Source organism: Lathamus discolor, chromosome 5 (assembly GCF_037157495.1).
Source record: "Lathamus discolor isolate bLatDis1 chromosome 5, bLatDis1.hap1, whole genome shotgun sequence".
In the NCBI taxonomy this organism is placed as follows: domain Eukaryota; kingdom Metazoa; phylum Chordata; class Aves; order Psittaciformes; family Psittacidae; genus Lathamus; species Lathamus discolor.
The window spans coordinates 101,541,044-101,557,510 of record NC_088888.1 but is presented as its reverse complement, the minus strand read 5'-3'; the positions used below and the strand labels follow the sequence as shown (position 1 = coordinate 101,557,510).

General features: G+C 42.4%; 1 long non-coding RNA gene across 1 annotated transcript in view; it reads left to right on the top strand.

Moving 5' to 3' along the window:
• Positions 1-331: 331 nt before the first annotated feature.
• LOC136014437 (uncharacterized) overlaps positions 332-16,467 on the top strand; it is an 83,201-nt gene continuing 67,065 nt past the window's right edge. Inside the window, exon 1 of the long non-coding RNA XR_010612702.1 lies at positions 332-587. This is a non-coding gene — a long non-coding RNA (uncharacterized LOC136014437). The remainder of the gene's footprint in view (positions 588-16,467) is intronic.

Sequence of the window (16,467 nt, the reverse complement as noted above, 5' to 3'; positions counted from 1 at the left end):
CTGGGGCTGGAATTCGGCTGGAAATGGCAATACTCAGATACCACAGTGATGAGTGTGGTGTAACAATGAGATTTTGGATTTTGAGTGAAAACTTCAGTATATTTGGATAGAAAATGGTTCCAATTTTGATAAGCCACTTCCAAGAGCCATGTAGCATCTCTCTGAGATACTGAGAGTCAAGGTCTGAGAGAGCCATGTTTGAGAGAGCCATGTTTGAGAGAGCGCGATTGCAATTTATTAATGAACAGCCAACCATCAGGACAGGTACATGACTGCAATTAGCTGCATTCTTTGCACAAGCAGGGAGGGATGAATTTACGTATGCATCGCTGTTACTCTGTTTCTGGCATTAATTGTGGTTCTAAATGTGGCAGAAATTACTTTGGATGTGACATAGCAATTGTGGTCAGTGTGCAATAGCAGGCTCTTAGCCTCCCTGTCAACTGAGCAAAGCGAAACAGGTCCAGGTCAAACACTTTTGGCTTTCAAGGATTGCTTAAGTGCTGTGGAAAGCACTGTTAGCATTGGGCGGTTGGAAGCATCAGCTGCTTGTGGTCCCCAAAGTCCCTCTGGTACTCATTATAAAGGTAGGGAGGATAAACTTGTGCATTCCAGGTTATTACATTTGTCTACATAGTTTTCCTTGCTGTTTTGGCTGCATAAGAGAACCCATCTTAATGTTCTCGTAGGGTGATAAACAGCTGCTGTGTTTCGATGCTGGGGTGATTCATTCTGTGATGGATAAGATGATTCATGGCTTGGGTTCTTTTGGGCTGAAAGGTACCGTATGACTGTAATGCTTTGGTTTCTCCTTATTCCTGCATGGGTCTGCAACTGGATTTTGTATTATATGGTGTGATTGAGAGTTTAAAACTGGCCACTTGGAGCAGCTGAGTGAGGCTTGCTTTAAGTGGTGGAAAAAGGCTCCAGCCCTTTGAGTCATAGTGTTTGTCTTTCTGTTGTCCTATGGCACTGAAATTCCCAGGTTATCTGAATGCTGCAGAAAAAAGACACTGTCATTTTTCTGTCCCAAGTCTTTTAATTGTAACTTTATTTTTTTCTGGCTGGTTCAAATGCAAGGAAGTATTTTGATACTTAATCTGAGTGTAGAATAAAGTAAAATAGTACTCATTTTTGTGCAAAACTAAAACTAGTCAACAGTGGGGAAGGAAACGGGGTGAAGTCTGGTTTTAATGTACTGAAAGCAGAATTTTTGCTTGTATAGAGTTGGGAGGAGCCAAGATAAGGGATCCCTGCCCTCCTTGCTCTCTTGCAGCTGCAGGATTGGCAAATCTGAAATACAGATAGAAATATTGGTATGTCAGTATTTCTAAACCTAAAGTAGCTGCCCAAGAAGGTGACCTATGATGTAACACCCAACTGGAGAGAACCACTAGGGAAACTTCAAAACTGAGATGCTAGAGGAGATGCTTCTCCATGGGAAGTGCTATGCCTTGGAGTGAGCTGAGAATGAGACATTCAGGTTATGGGTCCAGTGTGTGAGAAATGGGAATGATGCTGATCTTCGTCTCTGAGAAACATTTTCTCAGGGTATGTGTGTGTGAGAGACAGAGAGGTACAAGATGTACCTCCACCTGCAGGGTAGCACTCCTGTTCTGGAAGGGGCTTGGTCACCTTGGCATGAGCATGTACCTGAGCTCTGCTCTCTCCTGCATGTGCCAGGAGCTTGTATGTGCATTCAAGGGACTTATAAATCCTCAGGGAAAAGTAGCATATAAGGATAGTTCTGGTTTAATGTAATACAATGCTACAAGATAACCTCACTGATGCAACTAAAATGCTCAGTCCATTTTTGTATGATTCAGAGGGCTGAAGCCTCACTTGTGTGTGGATGGTCCAGGGGAAAATATGCCCTGTAAGGAACAATTATAGAATTATAAGCTGAAAGAGGCAATTTGTTTCTATCCCCATGAGTTAGTAGTTGATTTATGCCCTGGACTGTAAGGGTTTACATTCCTCATTTGTTATTCTAAAACTATTACTATTATTGTTATTATTATTATATGTATAATGTGTGTTTAGAAAGTGTCTCTGTGTTTATGCCATTTTTGTCTTTAAAATACTCCACACTGAAATTCATATGAATTCCAAAAAGCAACACTTGCTATCACTGCATGCCACTGAATCGTTAAAGTGGTGGAAAAAGCACAAATAAGCAGACCTGTGTAATGATGGGCTTTTAATTTTTTTTAACGTGCTATTGGTGTTAATTTTTGTGTGCCTGTTATGTTTGTGTTCACTGTAACTGAACAATAGGACTTTGTTTTTGTTCTTTGTGTAAATTAAAAACATCTGTTCTCTTCATACGAAAAGTTGTTTTTTAAAAGAAGCTGGTCTGATCTAACTAAATACCAATGCTGTGTCCACAATGAGTTACTATTAATATTTGGGAAAGGCAACCATCCAAAGCAAGTGTAATGTCAAATCACTGGCAGGAGTGCATATTTATTGCTCGAAGTGACAGATAAAAATGCAGAGGTTACAAAAACAAAATTCCTGTGGATGACTAATGATGCGTATATATGCCCCCAATGCTCCATCACCACATTTACAATTGGCAGGGTGTTCTCAACTGCCTCCTGCTCCCCAGGATTAATCGATAAGGAACTGGTAGCTTGGCACCCTCCCTGGAGGAGCAATGCTGCTCCCACCTTCCCTACAGCAGACCCTGCATGGAGTGACCTTCAGGGCATGCTGGAATCTGATCCATCTATTTAATTTGTCTGACTTTTCCCCCACCTCACTCTGGTATTTGACTACATGGGTTGATTTTCCACCAAAGGCATGTGTCTTTCCTTTCCATGCAGGTGGAGGAGGTAGAGCATCCATTGCATTGTTTCTGCAGTGCCCGTGATGCTGGCACAATGGTGGTCTTCAGAATTGTCTGCAAAGTTCTGATATGAAGGAGTTGGCAGCCCAAGACAGGAATCTGTCATCTTTCTTGAGAGGAGCAGCCCTGCTTTCAGCAGCAGTCTTGCTAAAGTAGTTAGATGTTATTTCAGAGAAAAAAACCACATTATTTATCATTGAGCATGGGTGGCAGAACTGAGGTCTGAGAGGTCCAGCACTCTCCCTGTCTGGGTGGCTATATGGCTTTGTCACTTATGTACTTGAGGACCTCAGAGATCATGATGTTGTCCTCACAGGCAGATGTCTTGGGAAGGAAGTACATCTAATTAACATTTCTTGATGAAAGGCCTGATTCAAGAAAGCATCTCTATTGAGTGCAGCACTTTGTTTATATCTCACTTATTTCATTAAGATTTAAACACAAGTAAACCCTTTCCAGACCCTAGGCATACCTTTACTTCTCCCCTTCCTGCTGCTTCTGCTGTCCTGTGCCAAGTGTGGCAAGAACTGAGGGAAAAAAAGCTTCTCTTTGTTAAAGAATCAGGTATTTTGTTGATATGCTTATTGTAGTCAGGGCTACAACAGCTACCAACCTATCAGCAGCATAACTTCTCCCTCTTAAGATGCCCCATCCCAGTGTATTCTTCCTATCTTCCGTTCTCTTGCAGAGGAGCCCTGTGCTTCTTCCTTTTCCGTGGCCTTTTCCTTGACTACCCTTAACACCCATGTTATTCATCTCTGTTCTTCCCACATCATCTCCACTCTCCCTGTTCTTTGTACTGCAGTGTGGGTACCTGCTCCCAACAGGTACCTGCACCAGTTCTGGCTGCAGACCAGGTGGTGCGCAGCTGCTTGGCATGGAGGTTGGCTACCATCAGCTGGTTGGGGGTATTTCACCTTTGTCTCAGACACCAATGGCCCCCTCCAAGATCCAGCTGAGTGCAGAACTTGCTGAGTCACGTTTTCACCACAAAATCACTCATGTGCTTCCTGAGAGTCACACAGTCATAGGCATGGCTTGGCCGGAGAGGAGCAGACAGCTTTCACTCTGAAGTGCATCCAGGAATGCTGGCAAGAAGACACTTTTAATTTCCTATCTCGGGTTACCGCAGCATGGGTTAGGGCTACAAAAGCTTGAAATCCCTGTCAAGCTAATGCTGTACATCTGTCTAAGATGACGGCCAGCGAGGACAACCATGGGCTTCGGCCCATGACCAGTCTGAAGCACTTTGTTCCTTGCTGAGCAGCTGTCATTAACAGTGATCTGTGAGGTTTCTTCCCAGTTTCACTCGGTGGTTTGCATGGCTGCTCTCTTCTCTGGTGAGATCTCCACACTTGCCCGTTTGGCTGCAGAGGTGATCTGCTGGTCGGCCTCACTGGCTGATTGTTCTTGTTTTGCAGCTGGGGGGCTGCATGCTGTTTCTATCAGCCTGATGAGCTGCAGCCCCCCTCATCCCCTAGGGGGATTAAAATCTGTAAAATGGGAACAGCACTTGGTCCCCAGGATGATTATGAGTGAGTAGCAGGGAGCGTTCTCAGGGAGGCTCAAGAGGAGCTATAACTCTCCAGGATTGGTCTCTTTTTGAGTAGAGGTCTGTTTGGGAAGATGATTTGTCGAGTCACTGCTACATATTACTGGCATGTATGTGGCCTTTCTATGGGCAGATATAGGTGAATTAAATTGGTGCTGCACTGGAGAAACTGGTTGTTTGTCTGTGTTTTGTTGGATCCATCAGACTTCCCTTCTTCTCAGTAGGATCTGGCCCTTGTGGTCCACAGCAAAGGGGAGAACAAGGTGCAGTGTCCTATTTTACTCCCTTGAGAGTTTGGTTGCTGTCAGAAATGATTATCCCCAATTATCCAGGATGATCTTATGCATGATGCTGCTGTCACCTGCAGCCACGACATTTTTGGTGTAGGGGTAGTACAACTGCTGCCATGGCTGGCCGCATTTGAAAGAGTAGTGTTAAGAGCAATAGTTGCTCTCAGCTTTGAGGGTTGTTTGCCCCTATTTGCTCTCCTGGTGGCACAGCCATGGTGCAGCTGGGACCCTTGCATCAGATTCTGTGCAGATGCTGCTCTCCAATCCCTTCCCAAATGCCTTTCCACCTCCCTAGGACACTGCTGGCAGCACTGCAGGTCTTTGGCTTTCACCTGTGCTTTCCTGTCCCTCGTGCACTTGTGCTGTGGGTGCTTTTTTTGCCTGTTCCCATTAGGTGTCTCCCTTTTCCTCCTTATGAGCTAGCTGGAGCTGTGCATGTTCTGGCAGTGGTCACCCCTCACGTACTGGCCTGAGCTGGGGCAATCAATAGGTCACTGCGGCTTGGCATCCACCTTTCCCTCTGAGGCTGAACTTCTGGCTCAGGCCATGTTGCTGGATAATATTCTGGGATCTTTGCACAGGAAATTTCCTTGGTGGGATGAGGAAGTGGGACCCTGCCACCAGCCCCACTGTGCAGGTCTGTGCCCCCTGCTTTTCCCACCTCCCAGGCCATTGCACTGCACTCCTCAGGCTCTTTGCATTCTGGGGCAGAAGGCATTCCTGCCCGAGGAGGCAGGTGTATTTGCAGGCAGTGGCAAACCGCTGAGTATCCATACAACTTACTTTGCAGCTCCATCAAACCCACCTCGATGGAGTTTCAGGCTGAGCCCAGATTTCCTGGTGGCAGGAAAGCAAGCCAGTAATGTATGAGAAGGGCTTAGAGAAGGATGGTTGGCTTGTAGCAGGTACTATATGCCATCACTGTTTGGGGCCTAAGATGTTGCCCTGTGTTACAGATGCATGAAGAAAACATGCAAAGATGGCCACCTGATAGCACAAACATTCCTGCCCTATCCCTGAATCCCAGTGTGGAATGATGGCAATGATACTCCTAAGCCTTATTGTGGAGAGGAAAAGGCCCTTTTGGCAGTGGAATTTCTGTGAGGATTTGCCTCTCTTTCTGCAGCTGATTTCAGATCCTACCTCTGCTGTAATCAATCTGGCCCTGTGTAGCCTCTGTGACGTCCCATCGAGCTATCTAAAGGTGTCCAGGTTTTGTGTATCTCAACACTAGACACAAGTTTCTGCTGATCCAATATTATTTGTTGAACAAAATACTACAGGTTGTGAAGGCAGTTCACAGAGATCATCCAGTTGCTGCCATGGCTTGCTCCTCATCTGCAGATCACTTTGCATGGGGATTTTTATGGCACTGAAAGTTTTATAGCTGGTTGCATTATTTTATTCTTATTTCACATGCAACGCTGATGTGACAACACTGGCACTCCTGACAAGGTTATCTTGTCACCATTTTGCAGAGGAGAGGACTTAAGCTTGAGACTAAGACACTGTCCTGAGGTTTGAGTGCTGGAGTCTTTTGAAAATTTTGTTTTGATTTTTATGTATTTATGAATTCTGGGCATGGGCTCCTGTTGTTGGCAGTGCTGTTGGTTCAGCTGTCACACAAGCAGAGTTTTGCCCCCGATGCAGCTGCATCTATAATCTTTAGGATAGGTTGACTTATTTAAACAACATGTAGCATCTGGTCTCTGTGGCTTGGGTGACTTACTGGAGGTCACACAGCAGAGACTGGGAAACAGCCCAGCTCCCCTGCCTCTGATCTCTGTGCTCAAAGTTTTGCAACTGCTTCCTTCACCACAGAGCAATGTTAATGTCCCCAGGCAAAAGAGGCCACACAGCTGTAGCCAAGCCTGGGAGATGTGGAATACGAGGTGGCTGAAAAGCTGGTTGGAGTGCTGGGCTTGGAGGTGAGTGGTTAATGAGCTGAAGCCTGGCTGGTGGTCAGGGCTCAGTGGTGTTCCTCAGCTGCCAGTAGTGGCACCTTCACCAGGGCCCCAGGCAATGGGATGGCAGGCACCTCAGTGGATGATGCCTAGCTGAGGGGTGCATTGAGTGAGCTTCAGATTTGACTGCTATTCAGAGAGACATGACAGGTTGAAGAAGTGGCCTTATGGGGCTTCAGTGTGAGGAACAGGGGCGGAGGGGATATCTCACCTCACTGTTGTGTCCACCTGCCAAAAGGAGGGTGGCTGTACTGTACTCAGATATTCATAGGAAAAGAACAGGAGTTAATAGTCACAATCTGCAGCAAGGGAAATCCTGACTGAATATGAGGGAAAAAAATTCACAGTCAGTGTTTAACCACTGGCATAGCTGCCCAGAAATGCTGTGCAATCTCCATCCCTAAAGGTTTTCAAAACATGGCTGAACAAAGCCTGGATAACCCTGATCTAACTCTGAGCACAAGTTTTGACCAGATGACTTCAAGGGGTCTCTTCCAACCTAATTTATTCCATGCATCTACAATAGCTGGACACTTTCGGTATAATTCCTGTTGTATTCTCCAGTGAATTGAACTGAATCCTTTGTCAGTATTGTTTTCACAGGCACACCTTTCATAACCACCACATACGTCACAAAAGAGGAAAAAAAAATATCCAACACTGAGAGGAAAAACTGAAGCAAAATAATGTGCAAGAGCTATACAAAACCTCCAGTGTCTCAAAGCTGCTGGTTGCTGCTAATGTTGGCATGGGAGGGAGCATAAAGTGGATTAAGTGCAAGGACAAACAATCTGAGGCATTCTGCTAGCAGAGTCTCCTGTCATCTTTCAGCTTCCCAACATGATGGTGATCCAAGCTGTGCACAGTCTTGGATGAGGCTCCAAGCGCTGAATCACTTTGACTCCTCTCTCTCCCCTGCAATGATCACACATAGAAAACAGACATGACTGAGAAACTTGGGCCAGTTTATAAAAGGAAAGTAACTTTTCAACACAACTCCCTATGAAAAAGGACTGCTTGGTTTTGTCACTTAACAAACACCCTGATGGCCTGATGAGAAACATACTTGTCAAGCTGAGTTTCCTTCCTCAGCCTTGGGGAAGGTGAGTTTAGAAACTGTAGTTGCTGCAAAAAGGTCATGGTAGCCTTGAGATGGAATCTGTCCCTTGATGGCCTTCCTCCCCCATGGCCCCTGGTCATGTTTAAGTACCAAGATGCTTTGCAAAGTTGACAAACGTTATCTTCCCTGCTGCCAGAAAGACATATCGACAAGGTAATTTGGCAAGGTAGTTTGACAAGGTAAAATGACATGAAGCCTTTTGTATTAGAAGAATATTAAGGCTGCAAAGTGAAACTCTCACAATGTTGTATTATTAACTCTATTGTCTCATTAGTATGAAGAAGGGAATGCGTAAGTGGCATTGGCTCCTGTGCGCATGGGGAATGAACCCTGGACTAGATCAATCTGGCAGCAGACCAAATGGTTAGTGAATGGGTGCTTGGGGGAAGGGCTTCTGGGCACATCTGTATTGGTATTCTAAACTGTGCCAGAGTACAGGCACAGGTATTGCACACTTCTAGCACAGGCAAATTTGTGTACTTTACATTTCCATGTATAGTTTGAAAGTTAGCAGAGGCAGCTTGTTTCAGCCCTGCCTGTTCCCATTCCGCTGTGTTTCCCTGCCCAATGCATTCTGCATTGAAACTACTTTCCTTCTGATCCCTGGTTTTGCTGCATCTTGTCTCTTGGATGTACTTTAGATCATCTCCTCGACTTACAGGCTTTCCTTGTATTCTTCATGATCTTGCTTTACCTTTTAACACAGCCATTACTCCTGTGGTGTCTGACCTCATTTTGCCTTCATTTCTACCACTGATTCCAGACTGATCGAACTAATAGGCAGATCCATGCTGTTGCAGTAAAGCTGTTTTCCTCAGGCTGCAAATCAGAGAATCACTTCAGTATGTCCTTAAGTCTATCCCCCTTGGTGTGCTTAGGCATGCTCTCCTGTTGCCCCGAGCAAGGAGGATGCCTGCTGCTGAGCAAGGCAGGATTGCATTGTGAGTTGATTTAGGCTCCTGAGCAATATGGAACAGTTCAGAGCCTGGGCAGGACTGATGTTAAATCACAGATGAAAACAGCAATCTGTCAGCAGTGTTTTTCCTGTTGTTGTTGTGCCCCAGACAGTTGTGCTGCTGAAAGGCCAAAAGTGACATATGAAGAAAAGAGACCAATTAATAGAGGTCAAGGGGAATATTTAGTATACAGTATTCTAAGGAGTAAAACACAGGAAAAAAGAAAGGGGCAGGCTTTACTAGGATGAGCCTAGGCTATACCTAGGGGTAATCCTCCCTGGAAACTGGTGATGTGCAACAACCTGGGGAAAATGGATTTGCAACCAGACATGCCTAAAGCTTCAGTTGACACTAGCTCAGGCAAGGTTGCCCTTGCTTGCATTTAATATCATACTGAATCCAAGATCTGCAACAGAACTTCTTCTGTGCTGGCCAGACTTTGAGACCTTGATAATCACTGTTTCCTTCTTTGCACCTCTAGAGTTGACAATTTGTTGTTTGAGATTGCTTTTCTTTGCACTTGCAAGGTTTGCCCCTGTCCTCCAACATAAAGCAAAATCTCAAGGCAAATTGATTCAGATAATATTTTGAGAATATTCTTTCTGTTGGAGTGAGCCCACGTGAAGCTGCAGCAGCTCAGTTCCCTTGACAAGGGAGAAATCATGATAATTAGTGGCCATGTCGTGTCCCCCCCCCCCCCCCCCCCCCGGTCTCTGGGATTTCAGCAGCTTCAGGCAATGGCAGGTAATTAGCAGCTTCATGGTTAGGAGGAACAGTTTTGAGCAGTAGTTACAACCATTTCTCACTCCTTTTGCCTAGAGGAACTGAACTGCTACTTGTTACCTGTCTCGCTCCCTTTTTTTGGGCATAACCCAATCATAGAATCAACTAGATTAGAAAAGACCTTTAAGACAGTCAAGTCCATCACCATTCTTAAGTTCTGCTCATTACATACATGCCAAGTAATCCTACTTCAACAAGCCAAACCCACTGACTCCAGAAGGACTGCTCATGTGCTTCAACTTACGTGTGTTTACATGCAGTGCTTGACCGGGCTTTACCTTGGGTTACCACCACAGAGACTGAGGGGAAGTCTGTTCAGAGGGTAAAAAAAATAATGAAGCATATGTCTAGCAGGATTTCATTCCAGGCTTAAATTATATAAACACTCTTATAATAAGCATCTTTGGCAAAATCCATCACCCAGCTGTGCCACTTCTCTTGCAGTACCTCTATTCCTGGATCCATCCTGCCGAGCTTCAGGAAATTTTTTGAAGTGCCTAAGTAAGCACCTCCTCAGGTCACACTCCTGCAGCATTCAATAGAGGTCAGCTTCTCCAGACATCACGTTGATCTTAGCTCAACGTTACTCTTGAAGTGGAACAAGGCCTGTCTTTTCTTCTGGGACTGTATTGGGTATTTATGGTGCTTGGGCTCCAAAACTGGCCTTGGTCCCTAAAGCTGGGGGCAGAAAGGGATACCCTCAGGTATTAATTTCAAAGAACCACCTATAAGGTTATTACTAAAGCCCTTGCATTCAAAGCTCCCCCTGACCTTGAGCTGGTTGTTCAAAGTTACTGACCTGGTCTTGCTCCTGCTGCATCTCCTTGAGTGGGTCCTGAACCAGAGCCACGGGCTCAAGCAGGGCTGTGGGTGGGTGACTGCAGCTGTCTGTCCTCTGTGCCCAGAGCTGTGAGATCAGAGTCTGAGCATCCACATTCTCCACGCGGATGGTTTTGCACTGTATGTACAAACCAGATTATTTTCAGTGAAGAATCACGTATCACGCAGCAAGTTAAAAAGGCAAAACTCTTGCCCTTCAGAAATTAGTTTCTAGCTATGGAAAATAACAGATAACGTGTATCCACAACAAAAAAGGTAGAAAATAATCTCAAGATTTAAATCGGATTAGTACAAAATACTGCATGAACTATAACTCAGGATATTCAGTGTGTTCGTCAAAATCTCTCTCACGCAGCATTTTAAAAGATTAACATTTTTTAAAGTAATCTTTTTCCAGCTATTCTGTATTAGTAACTATTTACATAATAAGTTATTGTACAAGATATATACATAACATACTTCTTTGAAGATATGCACTGGATAACTTGGAATAAATCCTACCTCATTTAATACAGATTTTCTGAGACGTGTAGAAAAATGAGAGTCCTGAAAAACCTGGAAAGAATTCAAATCTGATGAAAAACAAAAATATTATATATGATTAAATTTTCCAACCAGCTTTAATAAATACACCGATATTTAAAACAGAGCAAAACAGAATAGTGAGGTATGTCAACATTTTTCAAGGCTTCTAATAATTTTTAAGAACATGAATACTACAACTTTATATCCAGTTATTATTGTTTCTTTTTCTTCTATAAATGTCTGGAAAATAATTGAAAAGGTAAGCGAGTACTGGAACACCTAAATCTTCTTAACTGCAAACAACATAAAATGTCTATCCTTATAATGATCAAGTGATTTAAAAAATAAAATAAACACATCAAGAAAAATATTTCTTTATAGCAGTGAAGAGAAAAGCTAAATATAACATCTTTATACAAGACTGAGGTTTGTTAATAAGATCAATAATACTTTTGCCTTTTAAGTCCATATCACATGTAAAGTGTTTTAAAATCCCCATTTTTTAAAATCCCATTTTGTTTTGGGTTTTTTTTTTTTTTATTTTAACAGTAGAACATACTTTCTGCATGTAGGATTCAGCCCTTCATTCAGTGTATGAGAGTTTTTCAGACGCAGAACCTGAGGTTCTGCCACTATTTCATTGTCTATTTCAGAGTACTCTTTCTAGACTGTCACTTATACTTTTTAAATTTAAACGGAGTTGAAATAGGGAAATTAAAGCAAAACAGAAAAGAAACTGAAACATGAGTCTGTTCAGCTGCATCACAGCCTGTCTGTTAAAGGAGATCTGAACACTAATCTCATTGATTTACATCAGATTCCTTTAACTTTTTGTCTGAGTCATTACTGAAGCTGTTCAAATCAGTTTGTAAATGTAGATTGAAGGAGCAATTTATACCATTACCTTGACAGGCAGCTCAATCAGGATAATTCATTGTAAGTATCTATTTAAAACTCATCATAGAGGCAGAGCATTTAATGTTTTCCTTTTTCAAATGAGTAAGGATGATTTACTAAGGAAATGGGGAGTTGAAACATTTCTTTTAAATTTTATTTTCTAGAAAACAGGTGTACTTAAGGGCTTACTAGCTTGCTTTGCATTGATGTGATAATGCATGATGCTTTCCAAGCCATGAATAAACCTTTTTAAGGAACCTATAAAAACTACTTGCAAATTGTAAAGTTCAAATTTTTGATAAATAAATGTTTACCAAGTTATAGTAAGAGAAATAGTGTCCAGACTAATAGAGATTTATTATGACTTTAAAACACAGGTCCCAGTTCAGCAAATCGATTTAGCACGTATTTAGTAGATGAGCAATTCACTTAAATTAAATGTATAATGAACTCTGCCACTGCCATAAAGTTCAGACATCTAAACCAGGAATCTTTCCAGTGATTAGTAAATAAGTAAGTCCTGCTTTCCCACATGCTCCAAATTTAGGTCCTGGATAGGGTCATAGGTTTTCTCAGCTGGCTCTTACCTATTAACTTCAGAGACAGATTTTTCCTGATGATTTTACTGCTGAGGAGCCCTTATTTGCAGTTCTGTCAGGTGGATCTTCTTATCACATTGCAGCATCAAAAAGGGCTAGCAAGCTTGCAACTTCTGTAAGATCAGGGGATCCATAAACTTTGTGCATACTGGACCTTTTGCAGGTATGCATCTTTTGCCGGCTTTGAAAGCTGCTCTCTAGTCAAAATGTGAAGTGAGGTGCTGGAAGGATTTCCATGAAAGATGATAGTGAAGAGTAGAAGGCTCCTAGAGTGGATTTCTGTATATTGGTGTGAAAGGAAAACCCAGATTTTTTGGACTTAAAGAGAACATATTCTTCTTTATAGAAGGTGCCTAGATATTTTAGAGACTAGAGTCCTATGGAGGAGTTAGTGTGTTGTTATTCCATAAGAAAACTAAGGCACAGAATTTTTTTTTCTTAGTATCACAGAGACAGCCAGTGGTAGAAAGACTCTTGATCTCTGGTTCTGTAATGGGACATGTTCTCATTGCGGTTTCTTTTCTCGTGGAGTTATTGACATATTTCTATCTTGTAATAAATAGATATTTATGGTATTTTTAAATATGCTAGGGAAGAAAATGGAAGCAGAGTGTGTTAGTTAATTAGGTATAACAAAGAAATTCTTTACTGTAAGAGGGGTGAGGCACTGGGACAGGTTGCCCAAGGAAGTTGTGAATGCTCAAATGTTCAAGGCCAGGTTACCTGGGGCTTTGAGAAACCTGGTCTAGTGGAAGGTGTCACTGCCATGGCAGGGGGATTAGAACTAGATGATATTTAAGGTCTTTTCCAGCACAAACCATTCTGTGATGGTTCTAAGCCATTTAAGTAGAAACATCTTAGTCTTTTTGGTTTGCATGTAAAAACAGTGGAAAAGTTAATGGAAAAAAGTGAAGGCACAACAAAACCAAGAAAGTTTTTAGTATTTATGGAAGCAGACTTTTCCATAAATGCATAGACAACTGGATAGATGGAAGAAGCAGAGGATTTACTGAGCAAGGGGCTCTGCTCCTGCCTAGTAAGATACTTGGCTCTGTGAGGTTTGCCCTGGGAGTACCCAAAATGCCTTTACTCTGGAAGCTTAACATGCTTTTAGGGGAAGTTTTAAGCAGATGAGGGCTGTTTAAACCTTTTCAATTTAAAGGGCTGCTATTCAGCACAGAATGAAAATGATGAATTTTCCAAACAGCGAGATGCAATGACTGGAATTGCACAGCAGCACTGGAGAATAAATACAGGCATTTCAGGCTGATAAGCATCGGGGTACAAACTGAGTATGAAGATAATTTATATTTGTTTTTCCTTGGCTATTATGAACTTTGATGATTTTCATTCTAATTTAATAGCACAATAAATCATTTTTATGAATGTCATGCTCTTTAATTGCTTCCTTGTTAAAATGTGAGCTAATTGTCTTTGGTCTTGGAATAAAACTTCAGGGAAAATAAAATACTGTTCTGAATAACCCGAGCCTCTTAAGTCCAACAAAGTTGCAGCAAAATGTAAGTATCAGAACAGCCATGCTGTTGTGCTCCTTGCTGGAAATGATAAAACTGAAAAGCACTGCAGTGTGTTAGTTATTGCTGTTGGTAAAGGGCTGTGGCTGGAGAAATTCTAGCCTCTGACCACCTTTTTGTACTGTAGCAATGACTAACGCCTAAAGCCCACTTCTCTAGGCAGTCCTGTGCACCTGCACTGAACATGGCAGTGCTACCCTCACACAAATGTAGCACTTTCGGTGGACAAAGAGCTTTGCTGCTCAAAACCTTGTATGCCTGCTCCTTGGGAATGACACCAAAGAATACCTTATAAATGAAGTATGCTTCCCATTAGGGATTACAGCATCATTTGATCAAAGTCCACTGGAAATAGCTCTTGGCAGCACAGGCGCTCTCTGTAACTCTTCACTTTCTGGAGTCTGATTATCAAAGTTGGGAAAAGCAAAGCTCACTTGAGGGCTAGAGAAGAGAAGGACACAACAGAGGTTTTATTGTTGGTTTTGTTGTCTTTTTCCCAGTTTTAAGGAATGTCTGTGTGAAATTGGTTTGTCGGATGCAAAGAAAACATTGACAATGTGCTTACCCGTCTATGGAGTTGATCGTGCCCCACATGCTGGCTCAGCTTGTAAAAAGTAATGCAGTACAGGCATCCATCGCCTTAAAATTAAACATTTTTTTGGCAACTCTGGTGAAATATATTGTCATCAGTTGTAGAGCACCGACACACTTGATAAAGAATGTTTGGAAGACTTCAAGCTCTCTGGTTTGAGTTTAATGAAATCTGGGCAATCAAAATGTCTACCTGGCAGCTCACAAGAGACACTTCATGTTCATTATTTTGTAGTTAAACTATCTATCTGCCCCAATGTGCAAGGCTACAAATTTGTACACATTTTTATATAGTCTATTTCCATTGTAAATTACCCATAAATTAGATACAGACATTAAGGCACCTTGGAGGGGTTTTTCAATCTCTATTTTGGTATTAGGGATAGATGTTGCTGAGTTTTGTTCATTGGTTCCTCTCTTGAGAAGATCAGTACTTGCAGCTGAGTAAGAAATACATCACTTCACTGCCTCTTCTTCCCGTACTATGGGCTATAAATCATAACATTTAAAAAGATTAAATACTGGTGCAGTGCCATTATTTATGGCTTTTGTTTGAAGACTGGAGCATCTGACAAATGTAAATTGATCCTGACAAAACCTCAGTGTGTTATTATGCAGCTGAATATGTCCTCCATAGAGATGGCAAAACAAAAGTTATATGATTTATGAAAACCTCCATACCCCATAGTACTGGCTCCCCAAATACATTGTGAGCATAGTGCTAAATAGGTTTGAGTCAGTTTTTGTGTTGCACATTAATCTATAGCGCCTTTAAGACCAAAGGCAGAGAGCGATGAAGAGAGTAGATCCTTCTTTTCTGTCATACTGTGCCTGCCACTTCAGTGTTTGCACTTCAATGCAAGAAACACAAGGACCAGTTCACTGACTTCACTGGACTTTGTCTTGATCCCAGGTGATGGTACCCAGCAAGTCTGGACACAGAGATGCAGTTTTCCTTGTCAGTGGAGAAGATGAATTCCTGGTCCCAGCTTCCTCTCCCTGCTTGAAAAAGTACCATAGAGAATGGAGGATAGGAGTGCTTTCCCACTGAAGCAGGTCCTAGAAGATTTCTCTGAGAGGTCTTCAGGCCTCTCTCACCCCTTTTGTCTCCAGACACAAGTGTTCCAGTTAATTTTACTTTTATTTCCTTTATGTGAGTGTAATGTGCAGATTACGCAGCTGTATTTTTGATTATTAAATGGGGTTTTATAGTTTAAATATATCTCATGCCTGTGTGTATAATGGTCCCAGCATGTTTATGACAGGTTATGTCATTGGTTCCCTTGTTAGGGAAACTAACAAAGCTTCTCCATTAGCTTAAGAGGCTTGGGAATTTTGTGCATCCTGTTCTTGTTGCTGTATGTCAGTGCTGGGCAGATTGCCATTATACCTTTGTGCATAATTCACCGGTTAAGAACATGTGAATATGTTTCTCTCTAATGTGTGGCTCCAACAACAACCTGCTCATTCCCCAAAGCCAATGAAGGCAGTCTTGCCAATTATTGTGATTTTGTGAGTCCCTTGATGTTTGGTGTGTGCCTTAAAAAACACAGCTCCTGGAGTTGAATGTATAAGAACGTCAGCTTTCATTTGAAAAATAACATAAAATAACATATTCTGAGCCTTCCTGTTGTGAAAGTGTTTGGAAGTGGACCCCAGTGGTTAAAACCCTAGACAGTAAATGCAACCAACCCCAAATGTGTTATTAAAATCATATCTTATGGTGTAATTTTTATCTAAAGATAAGTTCATGAGTATGGGAACCTGTCTGTAACTTTTGGATGGCTCAAGCTGGCAATGTAAGAGATGCTGTTTCTGTTCAAGTGCTAGGCTTTTATACTTTTGATGGTAAAATTCCCATGCTTGATTCCCAATGACAAATATAGTGCCGATCTCTGTGAAGCTCGGGGTTTGTCTCATCTGCAGCCAGCAGCCCCAGGCTAGCCTCTTGAGCTGAAATCCAG